The sequence below is a fragment of the Schistocerca gregaria genome, chromosome 2 (assembly GCF_023897955.1).
Source record: "Schistocerca gregaria isolate iqSchGreg1 chromosome 2, iqSchGreg1.2, whole genome shotgun sequence".
NCBI classification, from domain to species: domain Eukaryota; kingdom Metazoa; phylum Arthropoda; class Insecta; order Orthoptera; family Acrididae; genus Schistocerca; species Schistocerca gregaria.
The window spans coordinates 211615715-211628123 of record NC_064921.1 but is presented as its reverse complement, the minus strand read 5'-3'; the positions used below and the strand labels follow the sequence as shown (position 1 = coordinate 211628123).

General features: G+C 42.5%; 1 protein-coding gene across 1 annotated transcript in view; it reads right to left on the bottom strand.

Annotated features, from left to right (window-relative positions):
- LOC126335702 (Down syndrome cell adhesion molecule-like protein Dscam2) overlaps positions 1–12409 on the bottom strand; it is a 1471118-nt gene that overhangs the window by 839926 nt on the left and 618783 nt on the right. The gene's annotated exons all lie outside the window — the stretch shown is intronic.

Below are 12409 nucleotides of genomic sequence, written 5' to 3'. Positions count from 1 at the left end.
CAATTTAGTATTGGAGGGCAGCATGGAGGGTAAAAATCGTAGAGGGAGACCAAGAGATGACTACACTAAGCACATTCAGAAGGATGTAGGTTGCAGTGGGTACTGGGAGATGAAGAGGCTTGCACAGGATAGCTTGGAGAGCTGCATCAAACCAGTCTCAGGACTGAAGACCCCAACAACAACAACACAAAGAGATTTAAAGTTTATAGCTTCTTGGTACAGTTCTCAATAATCACTTAAAGCACAGTAACAAACAGTATGACGAAAGAAAATATAAAAGATCAGATGAACTCACTCCGCTTTACCACAAATAATGATACGGGCTTGTGCGGCCTTATCTACACCCAAATGCTTGCATGCGCACAAATCTCATGCAGGCTGCGTGCCCCCACCGCCACAGCTATAGCACCCAACAGACTAGAGTAACACACAAACGTAAAGAGATTAAGCCCGCTCTCTGAAAGCACTTACACCAAATACTGATGGATTTCATTAGTGTCCACCAGGCGTTTAAAACATATTACGTGCAGTGACTCTGCATCGATTAGAACCCACAGAGCGTCTAACAAGGCCGGACAAGGCACGATAAACAGCATTAATGTTCACCAGTGCTCTAGCACGTATCGTTTCCCTGGCGTGTCCAACAAGTTCAACTGTGCAGTATTCCAGCTTGAAAGCATTAGCACCAGTATAGGAGCTTGAAACCATTAGCATCAGTATATCCTTCGGAAAACCATCATCGGATTTCGGCTATATACAATATTTACATCATACAGGGTGTATCGTTGGTCAGCCAATCCTTCACAGTACACGTTTAACAGTCTTATCAGTCACTGCTGCTGTTCGTACATGTGATTCTCACAGCTAGCGCCAACTGACTCCGTGCTTGCCCTCCTATCCTGCCGCTACTGTCTCCCGATGGCGCTTGGGTCGTGACAGCTCGCACACTGTGAAGATGTAACAGTCACCCGACACAAGTAAAGACATAAAATATTTGATTAGATGAAACTCCGCAACTGAGGAACAAATTTATAGAATGAAAATCCGCTTCAGTTTGTGGTAATTAGCTAAGTTTATCCCACGACAGATTTCGAAGCTTGAAGTTTTATCTTCAGGTGCCACCAATTAATTATGAAAACATAAATATCTGGCGGTTGGGCCAATCAGTCACTGGGGGGTCAAAACCACGTGAAACAAACGCATGGGGTCTTAGGACCAACAACCACACCTCCCAACTGAACAGCACATGGTTCAAACGGCTCTGAGCACTATGGGACTTAACATATGAGGTCGTCAGTCCCCCGGAACTTAGAACTACTTAAACCTAACTAACCTAAAGGACAGCACACACATCCATGAACGAGGCTGGACTCGAACCTGCGACCGTAGCAGTCGAGCGGTTCCAGACTGAAACGCCTAGAACCGCTCGACCACACCGCCCGGCGAACAGCTTATGTCATTTGATTGCTGGCTCAATTCTCACATGCGTTTGATTGACGAGGATGTTATCTCCAATGACTGACTGGACCAACCGCCATACATTTATGTTTTCATAATTATTTGGTGGCACCTGAAGGTGAAACTTTAAGCTTTGAAATCTGTCGTGGAATAAAATTAGGAAACTACTAGAAACGGAAGCGGATTTTTATTCTATAATACCAAACAAAAACGTGCAAACTTATGCCACACATGTGACCAAGTGCGGCTGTTTTCTGTACATCATGAAGAGTATGCTGTGGATACCTCTTACGTCCAAGGTTTACTAAGGCCGTATTCGTTATTAGACACACAAACATTCCATCGAACCTGACTGGTCTGCAAACTTAGCCTATCTTAACCACAATGAAAATCCCTGGAGCTATGCAGAGCCAGACGAACTGCAGCAATAAATATATCTGCAGTTTGGCTGCCCTACGCCAAATAATCATCTATTAGTGGCTTCAGCAGCATGTGGCATCCCTGATGAATCTTGTGGGCTCTCTTCTTTGCCGATTTGACGACTTTATCAAGACTACAGAGTGCGACGTGGAATGAATGACATATCTTTTGTGCTTACAGTCCTCCTAATGCTCTAGATACAGTAGGGGTCAGTCAAGTGAAGTGGAAGGAAGACATGGACTTCTTGTCAGATGAGTATCGGGTAATATCAACAGCAGCAGAAAATGGTATAACAGGTGTAGGATTCGTTCTGAATAGGAGGGTAGGGCAGAGGGTGTGTTACTGTGAAGAGTTCACTGACCGGGTTGTTCTAATCAGAATCGACAGCAGACCAACAACGACAGCCATAGTTCAGGTATAAATGCCGACGTCGCAAGCTGAAGTTGAACAGATAGAGAAAGTGTATGAGGATATTGAAAGGGTAATGCAGTATGTAAAGCGGGGCGAAAATCGAATAGTCATGGGCGACTGGAATGCAGGTGTAGGGGAAGGAGTAGAAGAAAAGGTTACAGGAGAATATGCGCTTGGGACAAGGAATGAAAGAGGAGAAAGACTAATTGAGTTCTGTAACAAGTTTCAGCTAGTAATAGCGAATACCCGGTTCAAGAATCACAAGAGGAGGAGGTATACTTGGAACAGGCCGGGAGATACGGGAAGATTTCAATTAGATTACATTATGGTCATACAGAGATTCCGAAATCAGATGCTGGATTGTAAGGCGTGCCCAGGAGCAGATATAGACTCAGATCACAATATAGTAGTGATGAAGAGTAGACCGAAGTTCAGGACATTACTCACGAAGAATCAATACTCTATGAAGTGGGATACGGAAGTTCTAAGGAATGTCGAGATACTTTCGAAGTTCTCTAACGCTATAGATACAGCAATAAGGAATAGAGCAGTAGGCAACCCAGTTGAAGAGGAATAGACGTCTCTAAAAAGGGCCATCACAGAATTTGGGAAGGAAAACATAGGTACAAAGAAGGTAGCTGCGAAGAAACCATGGGTAACAGAAGAAATACTTCAGTTGCTTGATGAAAGGAGGAAGTACAAACATGTTCCGGGAAAATCAGGAATACAGAAATATAAGACGCTAAGGAATGAAATAAATAGGAAGTGCAGGGAAGATAAAACGAAATGGCTGGAGGAAAAATGTGAAGACATCGAAAAAGATATTATTGTCGGAAGGACAGACTCAGCATACAGGAAAGTCAAAACAACCTTTGGTGACGTTAAAAGCAACGGTGGTAACATTAAGTGTGCAACCGGAATTCCACTGTTAAATGCAGAGGAGACAGCAGATAGGTGGAAAGAATACATTGAAAGCCTCTATGAGGATGAAGATTTGTCTGATGTGATAGAAGAAGAAACAGGAGTCGATTTAGAAGAGATTGGGGATCCAGTTTTATAATCGGAATTTAAAAGAGCTTTGGAGGACTTACGGTCAAAGAAGGCAGAAGGGATAGATAACATTCCATCAGAATTTCTAAAATCATTAGGGGAAGTGGCAACAAAACGACTATTCACGTTGGTGTGTAGAATATATGAGTCTGGCGACACACCATCTGAATTTCGGAAAAGCATCATCCACACAATTCCGAAGGCGCAAGAGCTGATAAGTGCGAGAATTATCGCACAATCAGCTCAACAGCTCATGCATCGAAGCTGCTTACAAGAATAATATACAGAAGAAAGGAAAAGAAAATTGAGAATGCGCTAGGTGACGATCAGTTTGGCTTTAGGAAAAGTAAAGGCACGAGAGAGGCAATTCTGACGTTACGGGTAATAATGGAAGCAAGGCTAAAGAAAAATCAAGACACCTTCATAGGATTTTTCGACCTGGAAAAAGCGTTCGATAATATAAAATGGTGCAAGCTGTTCAAGATTCTGAAAAAAGTAGGGGTAAGCAATAGGGAGAGACGGGTCATATACAATATGTACAACAACCAAGAGGGAATAATAAGAGTGGACGATGAAGAAAGAAGTGCTCGTATTAAGAAGGGTGTAAGACAAGACTGTAGCCTTTCGCCCCTACTCTTCAATTTGTACATCGAGAAAGCAATGATGGAAAGTGAAGAAGAATTAAATGATCTGCTGAACGGAATGAATAGTCTAATGAGTACACAGTATGGTTTGAGAGTAAATCGGAGAATGACGAAGGTAATGAGAAGTAGTAGAAATGAGAACAGCGAGAAACATAACATCAGGATTGATGGTCAAGAAGTCAGTGAAGTTAAGGAATTCTGCTACCTAGGCAGTAAAATAACCAATGACGGACGGAGCAAGGAGGACATCAAAAGCAGACTCGCTATGGGAAAAAAGGCACTTCTGACCAAGAGAAGTCTACTAATATCAAATACCGGCCTTAATTTGAGGAAGAAATTTCTGAGGATGTACGTCTGGAGTACAGCATTGTATGGTAGTGAAACATGGACTGTTCCCAATTATGTACAGACGGCACTTTGGATCGCCGATATCAGGAGCTGACTGGGCGGCCCTGCCCATAATACATCAAATATTCTCTAGTGGGATGAGATACGGCGATCGTGCTGGTCAAAGTAGGCTTTGGCGAGCACTAAAACAAGCAGTAAAGATTCCCGTACTGGCGGGCATTGTCTTGCTGGAATATAGCCTATTATAGCTTACGATGAAATGTAACAAATATGGGCGTAGAATATGGTCAACTTACCGCTGTGCCGTTAGAGAGGTGAATGACAACCAACGGGTCTTACTTTGAAAAGAAACGGCACCCCAGACCGTCATTCATAGCTGTCGAGTAGAATGGCGGGCGAAAGTTGCGTTGGCATCGTACCTCTGTCTGGTATGTCTCCAGACATGCCTTCACTGTTCATCGTGATTCATTCTGGAGTGGGACGCATCACTGAAAACAGTCCTACTCCAGTCAGTGAGACTCCAGCCTGTTTGGAGGCGACCCGAACAGCAGTGGGATACCAACATTGCTGTCGCCGGCCATATAGCCAGAGAGCCAGAGGTGTAGGCCTGGGGTGCCATTTCTGTTCGTAGCAGGATCACTTCGGTTGCCATCCATGCCACCGTAACGGCATGGCGGTACGTTCACCATATCCTACGCCCAGCTTTGTTCCCCTTCATGGCAAGCCATCCTGGGCTTACTTTTCAGCGAGATAATGTCCGCCGACAAACGGCGCGAGTTTCCATTGCTTATCTTCGTTCTTGACAAGCCCTACCTAGGCCAGGGAGGTTGCTTGATCTCTCTCCAATGAGAAAGTTTAGAGCGTAATGGGCAGGGCCTTCCATCCAGATTGGGATTCTCCTCGCTTTAAGAGACAGATTTTTGCATGATATCTTTCATGAGAACATCCAAAAACTCTGTCAAAGCCACGCCGAACAACGCATAAAGGCTAAAGGTGGAACGACGGGTTATTGATCTGCATAATTTGTAAAGCACTTTGTCTTGAATAAATCATCTTTTTCTGAAATTCTAATCATTTGTTTGCCTGTACTGAAGCACCTTTTCTCTTCTCCCAGTAACTCACCGAAAACTTAAAACAAGCTTCAAATAAAAATTTAATTTTAGTATTACTAAGGATGAGGAGCCGGAGGATATGAATCACCCACAACCTTCACTTTAACTTTGCATTTATTGCAACACAGCCAGTTAAAACACCAACAATTACGTGTGGCAATTGATTAGGTAGGTCACAGCTACCCTGGCAACGATTTACAGAAAACAGATTAAGTCTTGCAAATTTAGAAAATTTAACTTTCACGAAATTTAGGGAATAAACAGTTAAACTGGAGAACAACTAGGTTCAGATTAAACTGGTGTCTACTATAGCACCGAAATATTTTTCGACGAGATAAATCGTAGAACACAGAGACCTAAGCAAATTCACGTGTTACAGTAAAGCGGACCAGTTAGTTTAATTTGAGAGCGATATTTAAGTGGGCTTACTTAAACACTAAATGAGACAGACTAAATCTAGCACCCATTAAAAGGGGCATATACATTAAATCACGGAGATAGCACAAAAGTATAAATATATATTCATTGTGCTATCTCTCCTTCTCTCTCTCTCTCTCTCTCTCTCTCTCTCTCTCTCTCTCTATATATATATATATATATATATATTTCTAACACAAGTTTCACCCTGAACAATTCAGCATATAAAATTGGTTACAAATTGCTCTTAAAAACCATCACTTTGGGATCACATTGGCCGTGTAAAACCCACTTAATAAAATTGACTATAGTAAGTTATTCTCTAATTTATATAAAACTGTATGTAAGATCAAAGTTATCCTAATAGGCAAGCGCTGGCCTTAAGCTAGCCTGAGGAATGAAACGCCTCCCTAAAGCTGAAGCAGGAAAAGAATGGGTAAGATTGACCTCCACGAGGTACTAAACTCATTAATTGACCAGAACCCCCCCCCCCAAAAATATAATCGCACATCAAAACCCCACTTATTGGGTGGGATCAATTTTATAAAATTTAAAGTATAAAACATTTATTTAACTAATTAAGTAAAATCTCGTAGAATACTGGATAAACAAATTACACAAATGCAAATTTAAATCACATCTATCTTGTTTGTTTGAAGTACGTCGTGAGTGGTATAGGATGTGCTGGTTATAGATTCAAACAAACCCAGGACTTAACCACAAGACATTTCTAATACATTGGGCTGAATATTAACACTGAAGTGAACCCAACAGCACACAGTGGAAGAAACGGAAGAGAATACTAAAGTGTCTGATAAGAACAGTCAACAGTAGTCACGACGAATAACTTCGGCAATATGGCCGGAATATTGGATCTCCGTTTTAGCGGAATGTGAATGTCAACAGCAGCTGAACAGAGGTTTATAACAGGTCTTACTTTGATGCACACTCCGACGAATAGCTACCGGTACCGAGACGCAGTCTTGTTTCCACAACGGCAAAATAGAGGAAACAGAACTGATAGAATTTCCATAACGTCTTGAATCAGACGTCTCTATTCAGACCCAAAGACAGTAACCTTATCGAGGCCACGTCCACACTAGACATAGCGTCGACAACCGTCGCACTACTCGCTACCGCTCGCCACTACCGACCTTTCCGCTCACGCCCAGCTGCGCGTGCAACGAGGAACCGCTCCACGCAGAGCACACAGCGACCGCTTGGAATCGCTAGTAAACAAAGGATGGTGCGTGGCGGGAATTGAAATTAACGCTGCAAGCGACAGTAAGAGGGAGAGGAATAGAATTGTGAGGAAAACGCAATTCATGTACATTTGTATCACATCTATCTATTTCCGTCCCATTAGGATAGCTTCTTCCGGGCGCGTCTGTCTCGGAGTGCAGAAACACACAACAGAATAACAGAAACGGCCGCATCATAAAAATAAACCATAAGACTATCTGACTTTCTGCTTTCAAAGCAAAAATAAGAAATACAAACTACGCGGATAAATGAAAAGATGCAAGCGAGAAAATATTGTGTGTCAGTGCCTTGCGGTGTGCTAAAAGTCAAACGACGGTGTACAGAAGAACGGAGCTAAAAAATTCCGCCAAAAAAAGGACACGTGCATAACACAAAGGTAAAATTTTTTTTTAACCTTGGAACTGTTCAGTACCCTGTAAGCTGATTTGTAAAGAAGACCAAAATCTTTACAGTAACATCTGGAGATGGTTCAAGCGTAGCGAAACGCATCTAGTCGTAAGAAGATTATTCACTGTCAGAAAAAATGAAACGTTGTTGTTGTTGTTGTTGTTGTTGTTGTTGTTGTTGTGGTGGTCTTCACACATGAGACTAGTTCGATGCAGCTCTACATGCTACTCTATCCTGTGCAAGCTTCTTCATCTCCCAGTATCTACTGCAACCTACATCCTTCTGAATCTGCTTAGTGTATTCATCTCTTGGTCTCACTCTACGATTTTTACCCTACACACTGCCCTCCAATACTAAATTGGTTATCCCTTGTTGCCTCAGAACATGTCCTACCAACCGATACCTTCTTCAAGTGAAGTTGTACCACAAATCCTCTTTTCCCCATTTCTATTTAATATCTCCTCATTAGTTATGTGATCTACCCATCTAATCTTCAACATTCTTCTGTAGCACCACATTTCAAAGGCTTCTATTCTCTTCTTGTCCAAACTATTTATTGTCCATGTTTCACTTCGATACATGGCTACGCTCCATACAAATACTTTCACAAATGACTTCCTGACACTTAAATCTATACTCGATGTTAACAAATTTCTCTACTTCAGAAACGTATTCCTCCCCATTGCCAGTCTACATTTTATATCCTCTCTACTTCGACCATCATCAGCTATTTTGCTCCCCAAATAGCAAAACTCATTTACTACTTTAAATGTCTCATTTCCTAATCTGATTCCCTCAACATCACCCGACATAATTCGACTACATTCCACGATCCTCGTTTAGCTTTTGTTGATGTTCGTCTTATATCCCGCTTTCAAGACACTGTCCAATCCGTTCAACTGCTCTTCCAAGTCCTTTGCTGTCTCTGACAGTATTACAATGTCACAGGCGAACTTCAAAGTTTGAATTTCTTCTCCATGGATTTTAATACCTACTCCGAATTTTTCTTCTGTGTCCTTTACTGCTTGCTCAATATAAAGATTGAATAACATCGGGGAGAGGCTACAACCCTGTCTCACTCCCTTCCCAACCACGGCTTCCCTTTCATGTCGCTCGACTCTTATAACTGCCATCTGGTTTCTGTACAAATTGTAAATAGCCTTTCGCTCCCTGTATTTTACCCCTGCCACCTTCAGAACTTGAAAGAGAGTATTCCAGTCAACATTGTCAAAAGCTTTTTCTATGTCTACAAGTGCTACAAACGTAGGTTTGGCTTTCCCTAATATTTCTTCTAAGATAAGTCGTAGGGTCAATACTGCCTCAGAGGGGTGTTCCAATATTTCTGTGGAATCCAAACTGATCTTCCCTGATGTCGGCTTCTACCAGTTTTTCCATTCGTCTGTAAAGTATGCGCGTTAGTATTTTGCAGCTGTGACTTATTATAATGATAGTTCGGTTATTTTCATATCTGTCAACGAAATAATTCCCTTAATAGAGACACAACAGTTGGCCGTGTTGGATGTTTTACGTAAATCATATTGTTAATGGGAACGTGAGGGAAGTTCGTGATATAAGACGAAAGTGCGGCTAGTTTTACGTCTGTGCCTGCTCGTCTGTGAGCAGAAGCAGAGCAGAAGACGTGAGGGGAAGACGCAGGCGGCCTCGCAGCCTGCAGGCAGCACTCGGCCCGTCACACCGGCTAACGAGGTTAGCGAGCTGCTAGTCGGCTCACAATGCCGCTGAGTGGTGCCGCCGCCGCCGACTCGTATTCACACCCCCGGCCTGCGCTGAAGGCGGGGGCGTCGTCGGCAGCGCGTTACCCGGCGTGCGAGAGACGGCGAAACGGCGGACAGGTTTATAGCCGCCTCTGCGTCTTCCCCGCCGGCCTTCTTCTAGACGAATACGGATCGCCCACCGACATGGCAGTAAAAATGCGGCCGTGAAGCCGCGCCATCCACCGAAAATGGTAAAGCAAATCCAGAAAGGGTTTGGGCTGGCCATCAAATGCAAATGACGCCTGGCGCTGTTGACGTGACACCAATAGGGCATCTAAAATGTGACCCAATAAGAACGCTCATTTCGCCATTTCAATAAAGCTGAACAGGTGCTAGAAAAATTCAAATGTTTTTATTTTTTAACTCATTAGTATACAATGTGGTTACGTCTGGGAAAATATATCGCAGAACTGTCTCTAAAAACTTTTTTGATAAAAAACATATTACTCTTATAAAAAAGGACTAGTTGAACATCCGACATTGCTCAGGTATTTATTTAGCCCAGTCCTCTATTAGTCTACCTCCTCATCCCTGTTCTCCCTGACCAACTCCTCCTTCCTCCTCTCTCTCTCCATCTCCTGCTCTTACCTTTCTTTGTTTATTTCCTCTTCCCCACTGTCTCTTCGATCTCATCCTCCCACACCTCTCTGCATGTCTCTTACTCCCCATGTTTAAGTCATTCTTCTTCAGTGTCCTTTCCGTGCTCATTTTATCTTCTCCCCTCTCTCCGTCCATTTCTTACTGCCATAGCTGTGTTTATCGCCTTCTATCTGTGGAGATCTCCTCTTTCCACTTCACTTTCTGTCCATCCCCGCGTCCATCAGTTTCTCTCCGCGTTGTTACAGCAACACCAATAGGAGGCTGGTGGTTCTTGCCCGTACCATATTTCTTTCCAGTTTGTAACTAACATGTGTACCAAATTTGAACGAAATAGTTCTTCAGGCTTAGAATGAGCATTTATACACATGGCTTTCCTCACTTACGCAAACGTACAAGCCATTTTAGACTCACGAAAACGTATGACGTCTTATCTATTGAACTATGTGCTTTACAATCATCTAATTGTTTAAGTACATCCGGTGATATATGTGCCTACTGTCGACGAAATGTTCAAAAATTGTTCAAACGGCTCTCAGCACTATGGGACTTAAAATCTGAGGTCGTCAGTCTACTAGAAATTAGAACTACTTAAACCTAACCAACCTAAGGACATCACACACATCCATGCCCGAGGCAGGATTAGAACCTGCGACCATAGCGGTCGCGCAGTTCTAGACTGAAGCGCCTAGAACCGCTCGGCTACTCCAGCCGGCTCGGAGAAATGTGTTTTGAATAATGTTATTAGTAAGGATGCAATAGATTGAAACGTCATAAATGATGTGGCAGTTGCTCATGCACCTCAGCATTTATATCGTCACACATACTGAACTGTGCTCGTAAAATGATCAATTTTTCTAGGTACATTCAGCGATATATGTGGATCCTGAAGGCGAAATTCGTTGCGGGGAAGTTAGTAACAAAGAAGTAACCAATTAAAACATCATGCACGATGCGGGAGTTGTTACTCGCATCTCAACATTTGACATCATACCTCCTGAGCTATATGTCGTACAGGGACATAATATTGTAGCTAGATTCAGAAGCAAATTTCGATATTGTCTCGGAAAACTGTTGCGAATAGTCTTAGTAACAACGAAGTAATAAATTAAAACGTCATGCCTCATGTGCCATTTTTACTGCACGAGCAGCGAAAATATAGTAAGCAACAATATTTTTCTTTTCATCATCTTGTGGAAGACCGTCAGCGAGGAAAAGTTTCGTAAAGAATTGAAATTATAACCAATATTTGTTGCAAGTCTCTAAGTGTTCTTGTTCTCAAATACTCGATAACTAAATTACGGATGTTCTCGCGTCATTATCTACACTGTTTATTCACTTCCACCTCCACCCCTTTGACAGGTGGGTGGTTCGCACTCCTGCAGTGATTCTTTCCAGACAGTACATGAGATGTGTGCGAAGTTTGGTTCAAATTGGTATAGTGGTTTAGGAGGAGATGTGTAACATACACACGTAAATATGTACGGTCACCCATTTTAATATTTTGTACAAATTAACATTCTCACATATTTCTGAAACGAGTTGAGTAGTTAAGTGCTCAATATGGTCCAGCAACACAGGAATTCCGTTTTTCGGTGTTACACGCAGCTTCGCATAAACTCAGAGGAAACAGACACGATCTCGGCGACCAATTCTGCCGCCCCTGGCGTGAGATGACGGGATCCGATAGTATCTGTTCGAACAATGCACGTGATTCAAGTGCTGCGTTGATATGTAGTGTCATCTTACTGAAACTTTTTTGAGGTCCTTAACCTCTAACTGTGGCCGCTGAAACTAATTTATTACGTTACGACATCGTACACCAGTAACCATCAGTGCATAACTTGTGGTATTCTTGAAAACGTAAGGCCCAGCCAATCTGCCAACCCAAAATAAGCACCAGTGGTTCGCTGAACGGACATCGGCTGCGTAAATATTACACATGGATTCTCGTTACCTCAAATTATGCTTGTTAATGTGCACAGCCATTTGGTAAGCCGCTTATTCGCTGTTGATAATATTCCTCCCAAAATTACAAGCGTCACTATAGACTGGGCATCCTTAACCATATTGTGTACTTTGTTTTAATGCTTATATGCACCTGAAGATGTGGCTACAAGCCATGAAACCGGCAGAGCCTTGATAAAATTAGATAAAATACAGCTGTTTGCGAAGTTCTTGCTACAATACCTCCAAAATTGATAACCACTGTTTGGTTTTCCGGTACACAATCACGGCATTCCCACCATTGTAAATGGTCAGTTGACAGTAGTTATTGGTTCAACTGAACCTTACAAGGTTACCGATGAAGATCCTCCGGAAAAATTGGTTACTCGATGTTCCTCTTGTGATTGGGAGCTAGTCAAATATCGGGGACTTCCGGCTATCTTCTACCCACCCTCTCACAATTTTGATTAGTCAATACTTTCTGCAGATAGCCGTCGAGAAGTCGTTTTGATGTTTGAACATCAGTAAGTGATCACTTTACTTCGAACTTTCAATTACACGTCGAACTGTCAATGAAATG